Raw genomic sequence first — 17,643 nt, forward strand, 5'->3', positions numbered from 1 at the left:
AGTTGCAGTATTTTGACCTTCCATATACCCTTTGCTTTATTTCTTATTTTTATGTCTGTGCAATCCTGTATAATTTATGAAGCACTGTAAATACAGTACCAAATTTTAATTTGTTACACGCTTATAATCTCTTCCTCTTACTAGGTCTTGAATCTTTCATTAAAAAGTTAGCATATTAAAGTTTGCATGTCATCATAAGTGAGAAGACGCATAAGAAGCAGTGAAATTTGACCTGGATCCATGTTTGAATATATATTTTTAACATAAATATATATATTTATATATAATAAAAATCACATAGGCATCTCTCAAAATGTCATCATGTACTGTATGTCACTGATATATACATGGAAATGAATAAAATAATACAATTTTTATTTTCAAATAAAAATTAAATTAATTGGAGATTAGCAGTAGCACAAAATTGGAAATCTGAAAAGCTAAAAGTCATGAGACAGAGCTAAAACAGTAAATCAATGATCATTAAGTTATGTATTTAATTATTACTATCATTTTCATCTATCTGCGTAATTTCTGCTTGTCTCCAGGTGCTGGTTTGAAAGATGTTCTCAATATAAGGGCCAAGGATTGATGCGATTAAATTAACTTATCAGCATGTGTTTACATTTCACCCTACATGATACGTGTTCTCATTATTTGACTTCACATTATTCACATGAGCAATGTCAGCTCAATGTCATCATGTAGTACTATGAAGATTTTGTCCAAATAATGTGATGCACAAACAAGCCTGTATCTCAGGTACAGGTATGTCACTGTATTCCTTCCATGGGCTACACAGCTGTAAACTTGTGTGGCTTTGTTTTCCTCTCTTCCTTCAAAAGTTCAAAGCTGCTTTGTTTTTGAGCATTTATAGATTGAAATGCAATTATTTACCTCAGGAAGACTGATCTCTTGTCATAAAGCTGTTTTGCTAATGAGAACATTCTCTAGCAGTAGCAGTAGCTGGGGAATATAATATGGGAGGTGAAACTGTTTAAGTGCGCATGCCACTAAAGATACTCCCACATGCCTTCATTTGTGGTTATGGAGTTCCCTTGTGCTTTCTTTAGTCTCTTAAATACATGAGCCAATACTTGATGCTCTCTATCCACCTGATTTTTCAGTACGTAAGTAAGCAGTTTTCTGTGAATGTGCGAGACTTACACTTCATTAGCTGTGGTACCTGGAAGAATAATAAAGTGCAATAAATGGTAAGATTGTTTCTGCTGGAACCCAGTGTGTTTATAATTAAGACAATACATTTAAATAATATGGTAAGAAACACCATTTTATGATACCAGGCAGCAAAACGAGACACTTTGTCCAGCTAAAAATAGCTGGACGTGGATTAAGCCAAACCCTTTAAATTTAACAAATGGCTGTGCCGGTCTTATGTGAAAAATAAGGTGGAGGGGCTCAAATTAATGCAGTAGAACTGGGTTAGACAGCAGTTTTACACACCTAAAGTATACTCTAACAAATGAACATAAATGACTGAAATCGATTGAAATGCTGTAGTCAAAGTAATAGCGTTCGATCCTAAAATGCTGATACTGTATAGTAAAAATTTACTCTATTCTTGGATCTTTCTTCGGATTGCCTCATAAAGCCAGCAGATGGCGACAAGTGACTGTCTTTATGAATGAGTAGTTGACTTCTTGTATTCAGTGGATCTGATAAAATTCACTGATTCATTCAGGAACTAAATGAGTGATTGTTTTTATGATTGAGTCTTTGATTCATACAATCAATTTTTATTGAAACACTGATTTATTCAGGTGCTAAACAAGTTTATGAGTCTTTAAGAGTGAGCTGTTGACTCACTCTTAAAGTTGAGCTGTTACATCCAATCTATTTGTCCAATCACTGATTAATTCAGGAAAGAAGCAAATCTTTATTAGTGAGTCACTGAATCATTTACTCAACCGATTCATTCAAACACATCATTTAGAAACGAAACACTGCTAGTTTATTCAACTTTGACTTTGTTTTGGAATTGTATTCATTGGCAGAGTGAAAATAGACAAAGGAACTGTCAATATTATGTCTAAAATAAAGTTATTAAAAAGTAAGTTACGCAAGGTTCTTGTGGATTGAACAGTTGTATAAAAGCAGCATCTGCTGTGCCTTGAATATAGAGGGTTTGCACTTACGCCATGATTTGGTCAGTTATCCGGATGCACGGCCATATTGTCGATACTCGGATGTAAACGATAGCATTGATTGCATGGTCAATGTACCACTGAATATGTTGTTTTGCTAATTTATGCTGTCTAAACTACGGAAAAATTGTGTGGAAGCTGCTTAATCATATAGAGAAGGACTTCGTAGGACTCAGTATTAATTAAAATATTTGCCTAATATTTCATTTTTTGCACTCTTCTCCTTGATAAGTTATAACTTTTGGCAGTCTATAGTACTCCAAATGTTTTTCCCAGTCCAACCGATTAGTACAGCCCAAAACATGACAGTAATTGACCATTTTCAGTAGCAGTAATCAGCAAAATATGCAAGTTTCGTTCGGTTCAGTGGCGTTGTTTATGTTCAGTGCTGTCAGTATGGCCGATTGATGACACGTCGTGAAAACACTCTATTAGTTTGTGTACCTTACATGCGCCTCATGCATATGGCTGAATCACAATCTGCTGATATTCACATACTCTCTTGCTTGTGTAATATTGCTAATATACATCACAAATTTGCTTGCTTTTCTTAGCTGCAGGTTATCAGGGCAATGTTGCCTGGGGGCTTGTCTACATACATAAAAAATAATCAGTGCTGTGACCCATCTGCGTTAATTTCAGCCGTCACCCAACCTTTATTAGGAGCTATTTATAGATCCAATTATTTGCAGATGTGTTTAGTGGCCTTTCAAAGTCACATGGGAAAAAATATGCATCATCTGAGAGTGTGGCCACTGGCTGATTCATTTTCTGTCTGGCATTTCTCCCAAAGCTTGAGCTCAGCAGAAATGGCAGATGATATTTCTCTTCGGCTCATTAATAAATGCTCTGTTGTGTCATCAGTGCCGGTGACCCATTACTGCAGAGGACATATAAGACGGTCAAGATATCTGAATATCTTACTTCAAACACCAGAATGTCTACCTAAAACCCCACTGCAAGCCTCCAGCTTTCTCTTCAAGGGTAAGTAATTCATAAATCACTAATTAAGCCATAAGCCTGCTAAATTTAGGAAATAATGATTTCTCTTAAACCCTGAGGAATGCAACATTGACTAGACAATTAACCTTGGTGTTATTGCTGCACTGTAAAAGGTTGTTATCAGCTAACCTACAAAGGTGATTTTAAAAGACAAAAACATATTGAATTTGACTAAATCACTCTCCATTAGCTACCTCCAACTTTTTAAGGATCATTATAAATACCTTCTAAGGTAACGACAACCTATTTTCATTTTCTACAGTGTATTGTAGTAAAAAGAAATCTGATGCACTGGCTCTGGATATTAGCAAATGTTACATGTAAGTTGAAACACTATTTTATCTTTATCATAGATGTGTGAAGATTGTTTGTGAGATGATATTCATGTGTGAGACTCCAGTCATGTTGTGTTAAAAGTCACTGTTATTGACTTTTTTTATTGTTATTGAGTCATAATGTGCTTGTTCACTTAGTTTGAACTTGCTGTTTCTAGTTTTTATCTTGAGACCTGATGTTCGTATCTGAAAGAAGTCTTTTATGTTCACCAAGGAGGCATTTGTTTGATCAAATTAATAATATGGGGAAATATTATTACAATTTTAAATGACTGTCTGTTTTAATGTTTTAAAATGTAATTTATTCCTGTGATGGAAAAACATACAGCCATTTTTACCATTTATACTGTGTGTGTGTATATATGTATATGTATGCATAATCACTATTCTCTTTATTTTCCTATGTAATAAATGTCATATAATATATTACAGAGAGCAATATTGGACACAGCTTGTTCTACACTGGATATGTGTAGTGCGACATAGCAATGGTTGTAAAAAAAAACCAAAAAAAAAAAAACCTGTATTTGCTGTAACAACTCAACTGGCCCCCAGTGGAGAAAATCACCTGACTAGCAGCCCCCAGGTAATTTAAATTTAAACCCCCTGCTGACTGAGCTGAGCTGTTAAATGGACGGCTGAATGCTGCCTAATGTGCCATGCCTCCTTGTTTTCATTAAATCATGTTTGTTAATATCCTGAGAGAACAGAATTACATTGTCACACAATCAACTTTAGGCCAGCATGTTTATCAATTATGTGCAGGTAAACACATTGGTGAGATACATTGCACAGCCTAATTAATGTAATCACTTTGAAATAGCTGTAGAGCCCAACGCTACATCTCGCCTGAGTTATGTGATTTGTGCAGCTTCAACACATTTTGCTTCAGGAGAATATTTCAATTTGTATTCAGGCACTATGAGATAATTATGTTACATCATGCTAAAAATATTTACATTAGAAGCTGTTTTAAAATAAGGAAGCAAATAAGCAGCCATAATCATCTTTTTTCTATCCAGTAGCACAATATGCATTATATGACATTCATATAAAACTTTGAATTTGTGTGTACTGTGTGTGATTATTATGTATATATAAATACAAACACATTCATGTATATATTTAAGAAATATTTACAAGTATATGTAATATATAATTTTGTATATATAATATATGTAATTATCATTTTTATAAAATTTATATTATACATAACATATTTCTCTTAAATATACACATTCATTTGTGTTTATTTATATATACATAATAATTACACACATATATTAGGCAAACTCAAACTTTTATTTTGTATGCGATTAATTGCGATTAATTGTTTGACAGCCCTAATATATATATATATATATATATATATATATATCTCTCAGAAAACTCTTCCAATAGCAGATGTTTTGGTATTCACATGCTTATTGTTTTTGTTTGCACTGCAAAACACACACAAAAAAAAGTCAAACTTGATAAAATTTCAAACAGAACTCAAAAATGGACTGGACATAATTATTGGCACATTGTCAAAATTGTAAGAAATAATTGCTTTTCAAGCATGTGATGCTCCTGTAATTTGTATTTAGACACACCTGTGGCAAGTAACAGGTGTGGGCAATACGTAATCACACTTGCAACCAGTTAAAATGGAAAAAAGTTGACTCAACCTTTGTGTTGTGTGTCACACTGAGCATGGAGAAAAGAAAGAAGTGTGAAGAGGTTTACAGCCCATGGCACTGTAGCTAACCTCCCTGGACGTAGACGGAAGAGCAAAATTAATGAAAAATTACAACAAAGGATTGTTCGAATGGTGGATAAAGAACCCTAATTAACTTCCAAACAAATTCAAGCTGATCTGCAGACACAGGGTACAAAAGTGTCAACTCGCACTATCCGTCACCATCTGAATGAAAAGAGACGCTATGGTAGGAGACCCAGGAGGACACCACTGCTGACAAAGGCATAAACAAGCAAGACTGGAGTTTGCCAAAACTTGTATGACAAAACCACAATCCTTCTGGGAGAACATACTGTGGACAGATGAGACAAAAGTAGAGCTTTTTTGGTAAAGGACATCATGGCACTGTTTACAGAAAAAGAAATGAGGCCTTCAAAGAAAAGAACACAGTCCCTACAGTCAAACATGGTGGAGGTTCAAAGATGTTTTGGGGTTGTTTTGCTGCTTCTGGCACTGGATGCCTTGACTGTGTGAACAGTATCATGAAATCTGATGATTACCAAAGAATTTTGGGGCACAACGTAGTGGCCAGTGTCAGAAAGGTGCATCTCCACTAGAGGTCACGGGTGTTCCAGCAGGACAGTGCCCCGAAACACACCCGAAAAGCACTCAGAAATGGTTACAAACAAAGTGCTGGAGAGTTCTGAAATGGCAAGCAATGAGTTCAAATCTGAATCCCATAGAACACCTGTGGAGAGATCTCAAAACAGCAGTTGGGAGAAGGCATCCTTCAAATCTGAATGACCTGGAGCAGTTTGCAAAAGGTGTAAGAAACTTATTCATGGTTACAGGAAGCGACTAATTTCCGTTATTATTTCCAAAGGGGGTGCTACCAAATATTAAAGTCCACTTCCAAAACAAAGATTCACATATAATGTACTCACCCCCTTGTCATCCAAGATGTTCATGTCTTTCTTTCTTCAGTCATAAAGAAATTATGTTTTTTGAGGAAAACATTTCTGTATTTTTCCCCATATAATGGACTTATATGGTGCCCCGATTTTGAACTTCCAAAATGCAGCTTAAATGCGGCTTCAGATGATCCCAAACAATCCCAGCCGAGGAAGAAGGGTCTTATGTAGCGAAATGATTGGTTATTTTCATTAAAAAAAATACAATTTAAATACTTTTTAATCTCAAACGCTCGTCTTGCCTTTCTCTCCATGAACTCTGTGTATTCTGACTCAAGACAGTTAGGGTATGTCGAAAAACTCCAATCGTATTTTCTCCCTCAACTTCAAAAATCATTTCAAAATCATCCTACATCGCTGCAGAAGTTCCGACCCAGTCTTTGCAATGTGAGCATGCAAACAAGATCAAACACCCTCAACAAAAAAGGTAAAACAGCGATACAGGACGATTCTGAAGTTGAGGGAGAACATGAGATGGTATTTTTTTGTCATACCGTAACATAACTGTCACGAACCGGAACAAAAACAGTTTAAGCAGAGTAAGACAAGATGAGCTATGACATTAAAAAGTATATAAATTGTATTATTTTTTATTAAAATAACTTTTCTTCTCTGTTTTTTTGTATTGTTCCAATGCAAACCAAAAAAACAAAATAAACATAGGAGTACCAAAACATTTGCAACTCCAACAATTTTCTGAGAGAAGGGTTGCATTTTCTGACAGAATTGCAAGGGTGCCGATATTTTTGGCCATGACTGTGTGTACACAATATAAAATATATAATACATGTATATGTATATATATATATAAACACACACATTAATATGTATATTATATACTGGGCATATACTGTATGACACAAGTAACTTGCTATTCTGACTTGGTTACATGTAGTTTTTATGTGTCAGTGGAGCATATATGAAAGTGAAAGACTAACGCTAGAAAGCTTCTTACATTCTTCAGCTCAACTCCAAAATAGATCTGTGAAAACAGTGAGAGAAAAACAGAACAAGTAGAGAATGAAAGTGAGAAAGAGATGGCATGAATTGGGCTAGAGAGAGGTGAGAATTTTTATGAGGCAGGAGCAAACAAATGGTGAGAATTAATGACATGCAGAATCAATGGAGAGTGATAATCAGATCTGAATACAAATGAAAGCCGGAAAAAACACCAATCCAAATAGGATGCAGCTGGCAGAACACATTCTAGGCCAATTGCTTTCTCATGTAGTTTGGTTTCTGTCAATCAGGTGTGTGCGGTCCATCTTGTGAACGTAAATAGTCTGTCAGTTATGTCTGAATGTGCAGCCAGAGCATTCATTCACTCATCAATCATGGAGGCTGTTATAGTCTACCATGTGGAAAATCTTTCAATGAAATGCACTTTCTTTTTTTTTTAAATCTACATATGCAATAGATTTCTTTAAGGTAAATATATTTTAGGATGACTTATGCATTAGTCATTAGATGAATGCAAATGTTCATGTTACAGATAAATCTACTGCATATGTGAGGTGTATATTTCAGTTGAGTTGAGTGGGTGAAACATTTGCCTACTTTGTATTTCCTAAAAATTAAACTAAATAATAGCATCTCAGTTTTGTTGTTTTGAGCCACTGGATCCAAAAAAACTCTAATTAAATCATAATGTGTAGGCACTCACACCTGCATTGAATAATTGCTGTCTCCTAATGTTATAGTTGAGCTCATTTATGTCATTTGCGCCTTTGTTCGTTCTTAATTTCAAATAATTACGCTTGTCTGATTTTTAGTCTGTAAGCAGGTGGCTGATTGAACACACTGGGATCACAAATTATGAAGGCTTCCCCGGTACACTATGACATTTGTTGTAAATGTCAGCCCACTGTTATCACTGTAGATGGGGAAGCCCATCATAGAGGCGAAGTTAGGTACCAAATAGGCACCTTCTAAAGAATAACCTTTAGGTTCATATTATTCTGCATGATTTGTGTCATATTGATGATTACTGATAATTTGGTTTGTTATAGTATTTATCCCCTTTTTACATTTAGAGACATTTAAAATTCACAAACAAACTTTAGTATTACAATGCAAACTTTTTAGAAGTTGAAGAGATGAGCAGTACACCAAAACATCATTCTTGTTCTGTGTTTTTTTTTTTTTTTCTTCCTCCAGTGTCACTCTGCTATTGTGTTCATTTTGGAGGATTCCATTGCTGAATGGCAATTGTCATAGTTTGCTTGTTCCTTTGTTGTTTACTTTTCATTTTATATTTTCTGTGGGGCACAGAAAAGGTTTTTATTGTTTTGTAGTTGTAGTTTTGTAGACTAAAGTGCCATAAAAGCATCATAAATGTAGTTGTTTTTTGTCTTTGACACTCTTAAAGATTCCAATAGGGAGGTTGATGTCACAGAAGAATCGTTTTTGGTTCCCCAAGAACCTTTCAATGTACAGTTCTTAAAAGAGAGCTATTATTTTTTTAAGTGTGAAGAATGTTTTAAAAATTAAAAAATTTTCCAATACAAAGATGTTTTGTGTAATAGAAAGGTTGAATTTTAAAGAATTGTTAAAGGGATAGTTCACTCAAACATGAAAATTCTGTCATTAATTACTCTGCCTCATGTTGTTCCAAACCTGTAAGACCTTCGTTCATCTTCGGAGCACAAAGTAAGATATTTTTAATAAAATCCGACAGCTTTCTGACCCTGCATAGACAGCAACACAACTACCACATTCAAGGATGTTGTTAAAATAGTCCATGAGACATCCTTAATTTTTATGAAACTACAAGAATACTTTTTGTGCGCAAAGAAAACAAAAATAACAACTTTATTCACAATTTCTTCTCTTCTGTGTCAGTCTCTGCCATGCATTCACAAGAGTGCCATAACGCTTGCGTGTGGTGTTGCTGACGCAGGAGCCGGCGTTCTGAAATTGTTAAATAAAGTCGTAACTTTTGTTTTCTTTGCACACAAAAAGTATTCTCATAGCATCTAAAATGATCCACTAATGTCACATTTTATCGATGTCCTTACAAGCTTTCTGGGCCTTGAACGTGGTAGTTACTTTGCTGTCTGTGCAGGGTCAGAAAGCTCTCGGATTTCACCAAAAATACCTATATCATCCGAAGATGAAGGTCTTATAGGTCCGGAATGACATGAGGGTGAGTAATTAATAACAGAATGTTAAATTTTGGGTGCACCTGATCTAATGACGAAAACTTACCCGTGGGAACTTTTTCACAAGACGGAAAATGTCCACTGAGCGGCACTAAAAATGTGTTCATTTTTTTCTTCCGTAACAGATGAGCGTACATATGGTACATTTTATGTGACGTTGGTGTTGTACATGTCACCGCAGTTCTGACTAGAAATGTCAGTTGAGTGGTGCTATATAACTCTAATGCTCCATGACGTTTTAAAATAATGTACCATCTGCACTACACCTAAACTGTAAAAATGCAATCGAAAGCATGCCTTTTTAGTCACGAATCGTTCAGCTCTTTCATCATGTCATGTTTTTCATAGGATTCGTACCCAAGGATTCCACATCCTAAGTCCAGTTTTGTGCCGGCTGAGCTACCGAGCAAGCTTGTTGCATCCAGAAAGCGAAACATATGGAGCTGTAATCATAACTGTGTACAACTGTGCTCGCTGTTTTACCACCTCTAGTGTTCATTTCTGTTGGAAACTGCAGTGATGTGTATTTATTGGTACGTATTTTGCGTCTTGCAAAATAGTTCCCACAGGTACATTTTCGTCATGAGATCAGGTAGGAACTATCCCTTTAATGGAACCACTGATGCCTTTCTTTTTCTTTTTTTTTTTTTTGGTTAAGCTTTCAGCTTGTATGTTTATGTTCGATATCTGAATACAATATCCCTCTGGATTATGTAAGACGTTCCTTCCCCATACAGTACATCTATTTTTTAGCTGTGTACACTTGACCTCTATCAGATCTCACTCTGTGTATATGGTTATGTTTCCCTTAGGAAGGCCAGTCTGAGAAAAACAGCATAAGTAACTATGTTTTTCTGGTCCACTCACTGCTAATCTTTAGCATTCAAACCTGCTTCCTTAAATCTAAATGAAAGCTGGCTTTTTATGTTTCTCCTTTAGAAGGAGCAATAAAAGGATGTCTGTTTTAAGACCCTATAGACATGAGTGACCTTGCCTTTCCTTTTTTCTCTCAAGCTCTGTTTGTTCAGATGAAGACGTTACATATATTCAGGGTCATGTCTTGGCAAACCGAGACTGATTAACGTAGTCTGCACATGCTGAAAGACCACAGTGAGTGCGAATGATTCACTCAGCCGTTATGTTTAAAGCGTAGGAAAAACTGTAATCACACACTCCTAAATCAGACAAGCGTTGGTGAATTAATAAATAGTTACACCTCACGAATCTTGCAGGTATCTGCAGTTGCAGGGAATTTGCTAGTTTTGATTATACACTTAATGACAGTAGCTTTACAGTTTTCCTATTTTTATATTTAAAAATTCTAAACCTCACAATTAAATCATCAAACATTTGTCCAGTGCAAATTTGTTCACATTTATTTTAAAAAACGCCTTTTTTCTCTTTTTTATTCTATTTGCTTTTTATCTTTGTAATAAAAGTACTTGGTTCTCTGTCTCACAGGAAATAAAAGCCATGCTGTTCTCTTGCTTTGTTGTCCCACATCAAATTAGACTGATGAAAGAGGACGCAGTCAAAAAGAGCAGCACTCGAAACTCTTTGACACTTTATTTCAAAATTTACTCATTCCATTCAGATGCATATAGAGCATCCTGGAAACTAAAAAGTCCCTACTCAGTTTCTGTTAAAGGGACAGTTCACCCAAAAATTAAAATTCTGTCATTAATTACTCCTCCTTTTGCTCATCTTTGGAACACAAATTAAGATATTTTTGATGAAATCTTTCTGACCCTGCATAGACAGCAATGCAACTGACACATTCAAGGCCCAGAAAGGTAGTATAGATTTCAATAAAATAGTCCATGTGACATCGGTGGTTCAACTGTAATGTTATGAAGCTACAAGAATACTTTTTGTGCACAAAGAAAACTAAAATAATGACTTTATTCAACCATTTCTTCTCTTCCCTGTCAGTGTTTGACACATGAATATTCTTGTGAAATGAGTGTGTCATTTCTGAATAAAATATGTAATTTCTAATCAAAAATATTACAGACCACAAACTTTAGAATGATAGTGCATATGCAAATTGTATTACCCATGGTTTTACACACTTTTGTAAAACTTGCAGTTTTAGGTGTATTTTCCCTCTCTTTATTCTCTTGTGAGCTGAAACTTTAGTTCTTAGTTTCGTTGCCGAAACATGCCCACTCACCATCCTTAACAAAAACACAAGTTATGTGGCTATAAAAATAAACGTGCTGATATGCATTTTGTACAAATAGGGCTTTGGTTTCACTCTGCAAGATTTTTTTTCTTCAAAAATCTGCCTTGCATCTGCTCACAAAACTGGATGATGATTTTTGCGCCTCATTAAAATGAAGATATGATCTGTCAACGTAAATTGTTCTTTGCGGCTTGTTGCTCGTGTTATATCTGTTATCATGAACAGCAGTGTCATCGCCAGAGTTATTGAGACAGATTTACAGAAGAGAGGCGATAAATGACTCATTGCAGGAAGAGAAGTGAGAAGGGCAGGTACCGCTGGGAATGACATCACATCTCATATTCCCATAAACGTGTGCACACTCACACAGGCCATTCAGTGATCATTCATCGCGTGATTGGATGATCTTCACATACCGTTGACGCACAAGTCGGCATCGCAGTAGGCAGTGTATTTGTTCGCTGTCAGTAACATTTGCTTGTGTGGTGTCTATGACGGAATGACTCATTTTTGAGCAAGTACTGTTATGAAAAAACTTCCAGCTTTCCTGCTTTTTCTTCATTATTTTTTCTCACGTTGAAATGGAATCTCATATGGAGTCTAACGCAATTAAAACAGTGCTGCAAACATGTGTAACTTGCAGAAACACATACAGAGCTGCTGCATGTACGGCGCTTAAAGTTTTGTTTGGATTTGACAGTATTATAATAGACAATATGGCACTGAAAAGATGTTTTCTTGTCAAGAAAATTAGAAAAACATTTTTAAAGAAAATTGGACCACAAATTTAGATATTAATCTTCTGGTATGCTCGTGAACGAGCATCAAAGACTGACACTGAAAAGAAGAAATTGTTGAATAAAGTCATTTATAACAGTTATTAGTTATTTTTGTTTTCATGTACAAAAAGTATTCTCGTAGCTTCATTAAATCATGGTTGAACCACTGATGTTACATGAACTATTTTAATGATGTCCTTACTACTTTTCTGCTTCTTGAACATGTCAGTTGCGTTGCTGTCTATGCGGAATCAGAAAGCTCTTGGATTTCATCAAAAATATCTTAAATATAATCTGTGTTCGGAGAATGAACAAAGGTCTTGCGGGTTTGGAGCGACATGAGGGTGAGTAATAAATGACAGAATTTAAATTTTTGTGGGAATTATCCCTTTAAATTGTTAAATTATTTTACCCATTTACCTACTGTAATGCATTCGGTATTGTCTTTCTCATTTTTTTAATGATGCTTCTTTTTATTGCAGTGCACTCTTTTTTTTTTGACTATATTAGCGTAATTTAACTTTAATTTAATTAAATTTTTTTATTATTATAATAGTTTTATTTAATTTTATATTTGATTATTTATTCATTTATTTTTGATCCTTGTTGATCTTTTATTCGGGGTTCAAGCACGTAGTTTGAATGGTCACGGATCAGGGATCTCTGTTTAAAACTGATTGTAAAGACCAAACTGTAAGTTGTAGAGATGTGAATCTTGGAGGGATGGTAATACTCACATGGCTGACAATGTGACCCAGACTCGCCCAATCGGCCTGACGGGGTCGCTACAGCGATCAAAAGTACAAAATCACTCATAACTCCTAAACTGTCAAAGGCTTGAGTGTCTTATTTCATTTGAATCCTCACCCCGGACAAAACGCATGCCTCAGATTTGATCGTGACCTAGTGAAATTTTTGTGTATTTCGCATTTTCTGAAAAACCTTTTGCGAACTAGTCCTAGGTTTTTCGCCCGATCGGATCCAAACCGGTGCAGTACGGATTCTCTGGAGAGTGAATATAAATAATTATCAAAAACATGTTGACATTTCGACCGACCCCCGTAAATGGAAGCCAAAACGTTTGAAAAGGGCAGGGCTCTGTTACTAAAATGCCTATAACTCCTGAACAGAATGAGATATCTGCGCCAAACTCGAAACATTTAAGCAAGAGCTCAATCTGAGGCCACAATGGGAAAAAAATTGCAGAGCTTGGCATAAAAATGGCTATAACTGCGCAACCATTTGTCCTATCAACATGAAAAACGGTGTACACAGTCTTGGTCCAAAGTGCCACAAGTGTCTACAAGGAAATTTGCATATTTGCAATGGGCCGACGAAGTTTGAGCACCTGTTAGATAAGGTTAACGGAGGCCGATCAGAATGAAACTCAGCGGGCTTATTCGACTCTCCCCAAAGGTCTGAGAGAAATTTGGAAGAAATCAGCCACTGAGGGGGTGATATGGCATTTTCCAAGGGTGCAAACGATTATACGTTGCAGTTTTTCGCACATACTCGCGATATTCGTATCATACAACAGAACACCTCATTCTAGACAACTTTGCCTCTAGAACCACTGCTGTCAATCAAACTGTTTCTTAAATGATTGAGAAGATGTAAAAAACCTACTTTTGTGAAGTAGTCCTTGATTTTTCGCTCAGTCAGGAAAAACACACTGCATTACAATTCTCTTGACTCTCTAGACCAATAATTATCAAAAAAAGCTTAAATTTACCCTTTGGGAAGCTATAATGGGGTCGTTTAGAAAGGGGACCTGTCCAAATTTACCCCAGATCTTATAAAGCCTAAAGGAAAACTCAAAACTTCACAAAACCTGCTGAGCACATGCGACAGGTGATTCTAAAAAACAAGCTTGCTAAATAATATCTTTTTTCATGTGCTTAATTGCCTTAAAGTGCTTGAACCCTGATAATCACTGCTTGCAGCTACATTTTGATTTATTTTTTGATAATTCTTTCAATTTTGCAGTAGTGGAAAGTAAAAATTGGACATTAATGAGAATTGGGATAGTAAAATTGTTGTAAAAATCATGTCACAGAGTTATGCATTTTTTTCCCCTTTGATTTATGGAGTAAAATGTGACCTAGGCATCTCTTTGTAAAATTCACTTTATGTTGCTCCTTCATTTTCACCTAACCGTTCCTGGATAAAAGTTAAATTCCATTTCATCTGAAGCACCTTGTACCTTATTTACAGGGCTGATCCTCTGGAGCTTTAACGCGTTGCTCAAAGGCTCAGTGGTAATAAAGCAGTGCTGTGATTGCGAGTGGGACTCAACCTGCAACTATTCTATTAGTAGTCTAAATCCTAAACCATTAATCGCTACCTGACTCCCATCATGTTTTAATAAATATGCATGAGAATCAATTCAAATGTAAAACTTAATTTTAACATTGCCATCTGATTTTAAGAGAACTGCAATCCTCAGATGAATGCATTTTAGGCCACAGATAGGAATTTTCAGTGACTTCGATGAATTATTAATAGAGGCTGCAGCTTATTGTGGGGCTGTCTAGGACTTTCCTCAAGCAAACTCAATTTAGCACATATCTTGAGGGAAGAGAGCTATTTTTTGCAAGAGAGAAATGTGTTAGTATGTGAATCTCTTGCAGCTCACTGAATTCAGATAATGGCTTAGTCAGGCATTTCAAGGATTTATTGTCTGAATATTGGAAATCTTTTGGAAAGGAATCAGAATTTGGAGTGTTCCATTGAAGGCTGATTTATTGATTTTCAACCCAGACACAGATGTGACTAAAAACATGAGGACCAAGAGCTTTTCTATTTTTAATAGCCAATAGTGTTTTGTTTTCGTCACAGCTCTGACAAAGTCACACTTGACAGCTTGTGACAGCTACAGCTGTAATTAAACGGATCTACATGCTAGTCATTATTTTGATTTCACAGACAATGAGAATAACGTTCTTTAAAACCAGAGTGATTAAAAATAAAGCTAGCAATAACAAACAATTCATTAAAGAACCCATGGGAACTCATTCTACGGTTATTAGAAATTGGTTTTCATCAAACTAAAGCCCTGAAGGATTAAGAATGTAAGCAAATCTCATGAGCTCACGAGTCGCTTTCAAACTTTCCTTTTATTGTTTGTTTGCTTTTGTTTGGTTTATTTTAATTATTCAAACAGTACTCTAAGACACATACAAATAGATGCCAATTATATAGTCATCAAATGTAATCAGATTACTTTAATAAAGTAATTGAAAATTACATTACTTATTGCATTTTTAATAGGGTAACTTGTAATCTGTAACCTATTACATTTCCGAAGTAACCTTCCTAACACTAAAAATAAATTACTGCAATGTCACAGGTGGTAATGTTTAGCATGTTCTATACGCTTTAACAACGTATCTACAGTAATTAGCCTGGGATATGTTGCCATAATTACACTTACAGTTGAGGTCCTAAGTTTACATACACCTTACAGAATCTGCAAATTGTTTAATTATTTTACTAAAATAAGAGGGATCATACAAAATGCATGTTATTTTTATTTAGTACTGACCTGAATAAGATATTTCACATAAAAGACATTTACATATAGTCCATAACAGAAAATAATAGAATTTTTAAAAAATGACCCGTTCAAAAGTTTACATGCACTTGATTTTTAATACTGTGTTGCTACCTGAATGATCTAAAGATGTGGTTTTGGTTTAGTGATAGTTGTTCATAAGTCCCTTGTTTGTCCTGAACAGTTAAACTGACCGCTGCTCTTCAGAAAAATCCTTCAGGTCCCACAAATACTTTGGTTTTTCAGTATTTTTGAGGATTTGAACCCTTTCCAACAATGACTGTATGATTTTGAGACCCATTTTTTGACACTGAGGACAACTGAGGGACTCATATGCAACTATTACAGAAGGTTCAAACACTCACCGATGCTTCAGAAGGAAAAACGATGCATTAAGAGCCGGGGGGTGAAAACTTTTAAATTTAACTTTTTTGGTCTTCTGGGAAACATGTAAGCATCTTCTGGAGCTCCAGAAGGGCAGAATTAAATTACAAAAATATGATATTTAAGCAAAATAAGAGAAATGTACACATCTTCATTCTGTTCAAAAGTTTTCACCCCCGGCTCTTAATGCATTGTTTTTCCTTCTGGAGCATCAGTGAGCGTTTGAACCTTCTGTAATAGTTGCATATGAGTCCCTCAGTTATTCTCAGTATGAACAGACGGATCTCCAAATCATACAGTCATTGTTGGAAAGGGTTCAAATATACAAAAATGCTGAAAAACCAAAGAATTTGTGGGGAATGTGTGAAGGATTTTTCTGAAGAACAACAGGCAGTTTAACTGTTCAACAAAGGACTCATGAACAACTATCACTAAACAAAAAAACACATCTGTGGATCATTCAGGTAACAACGTGGTATTAAAAATCAAGCGTATGTAAATTTTTGAACGGGGTCATTGTTATAAATTCAACTATTATTTTCTCTATATGTAAATGTCTTTTATTTGAAATATCTTATTCAGGTCAGTACTAAATAGAAAAATAACATGCATTTTGTATAGTCCCTTATATTTTGCTAAAATAGTTAGCATTTTGGAGATTCTGCAAGGTGTGCGTAAACTTGTGGCCTCAACTGTAAAGTCTTTTTAATGTTGTTGGATGAGGCTGTGTCCTGTATCAAGTGTGCAGTTAAAGAACGGCCTGTGTGGGCAGACGACTGAAAACTGTTTTCGTTTGCGGTTTTCTTTTAAGTTAATTAAACACTGTCTAATCACTCTGAGGAACACATGCAACTGTTTTTGTCTAACAGTGGGTCATGGCAGAGACAAAAGCTGTGACGTGTGAGCATTGTGCTTGTGCTCTCGTTCTCACAGAGACAATAGTGTGAAGGACTCTCTTGCAGAGATAAGGCTGGGATCGCTGTAGTGATGTGATTAGGGTGGGTTTACTGCAGAGCCACCTGTCAGAGCTGTCAGCGGAGAGAACATATCACACACACTGCAACACAAGTCACACTGATTTATGTGCACACCTACAAACAGCACCACTGCACTGCATCCATTTTGAGTTTTTGTCAAATTATGTTTGAAATTGATGCTCTCCCCTGGCAGTCACTTCTCAGTGTCAAAATGTTAAAACTACTTAAAAATAGCAGACCTGTTTATAGTGAATACATTTTCTCATTCTTGTTACTTTCTTCTCACACTTTACAGCTTAAAATGGTTTAATCAATATGCGCTCTTCATATTCATTATTTTTCTGTCTGGATGCCAGATTTATTTAGATGTTAGATGCTTAGCAAAGGGTTATTCTACAGTGACACCACTTGCAGAAAACCGGAATCACAATTATGGTCTCAGTAACCCTT

The sequence above is a fragment of the Labeo rohita genome, chromosome 19 (assembly GCF_022985175.1).
Source record: "Labeo rohita strain BAU-BD-2019 chromosome 19, IGBB_LRoh.1.0, whole genome shotgun sequence".
NCBI classification, from domain to species: Eukaryota; Metazoa; Chordata; class Actinopteri; order Cypriniformes; family Cyprinidae; genus Labeo; species Labeo rohita.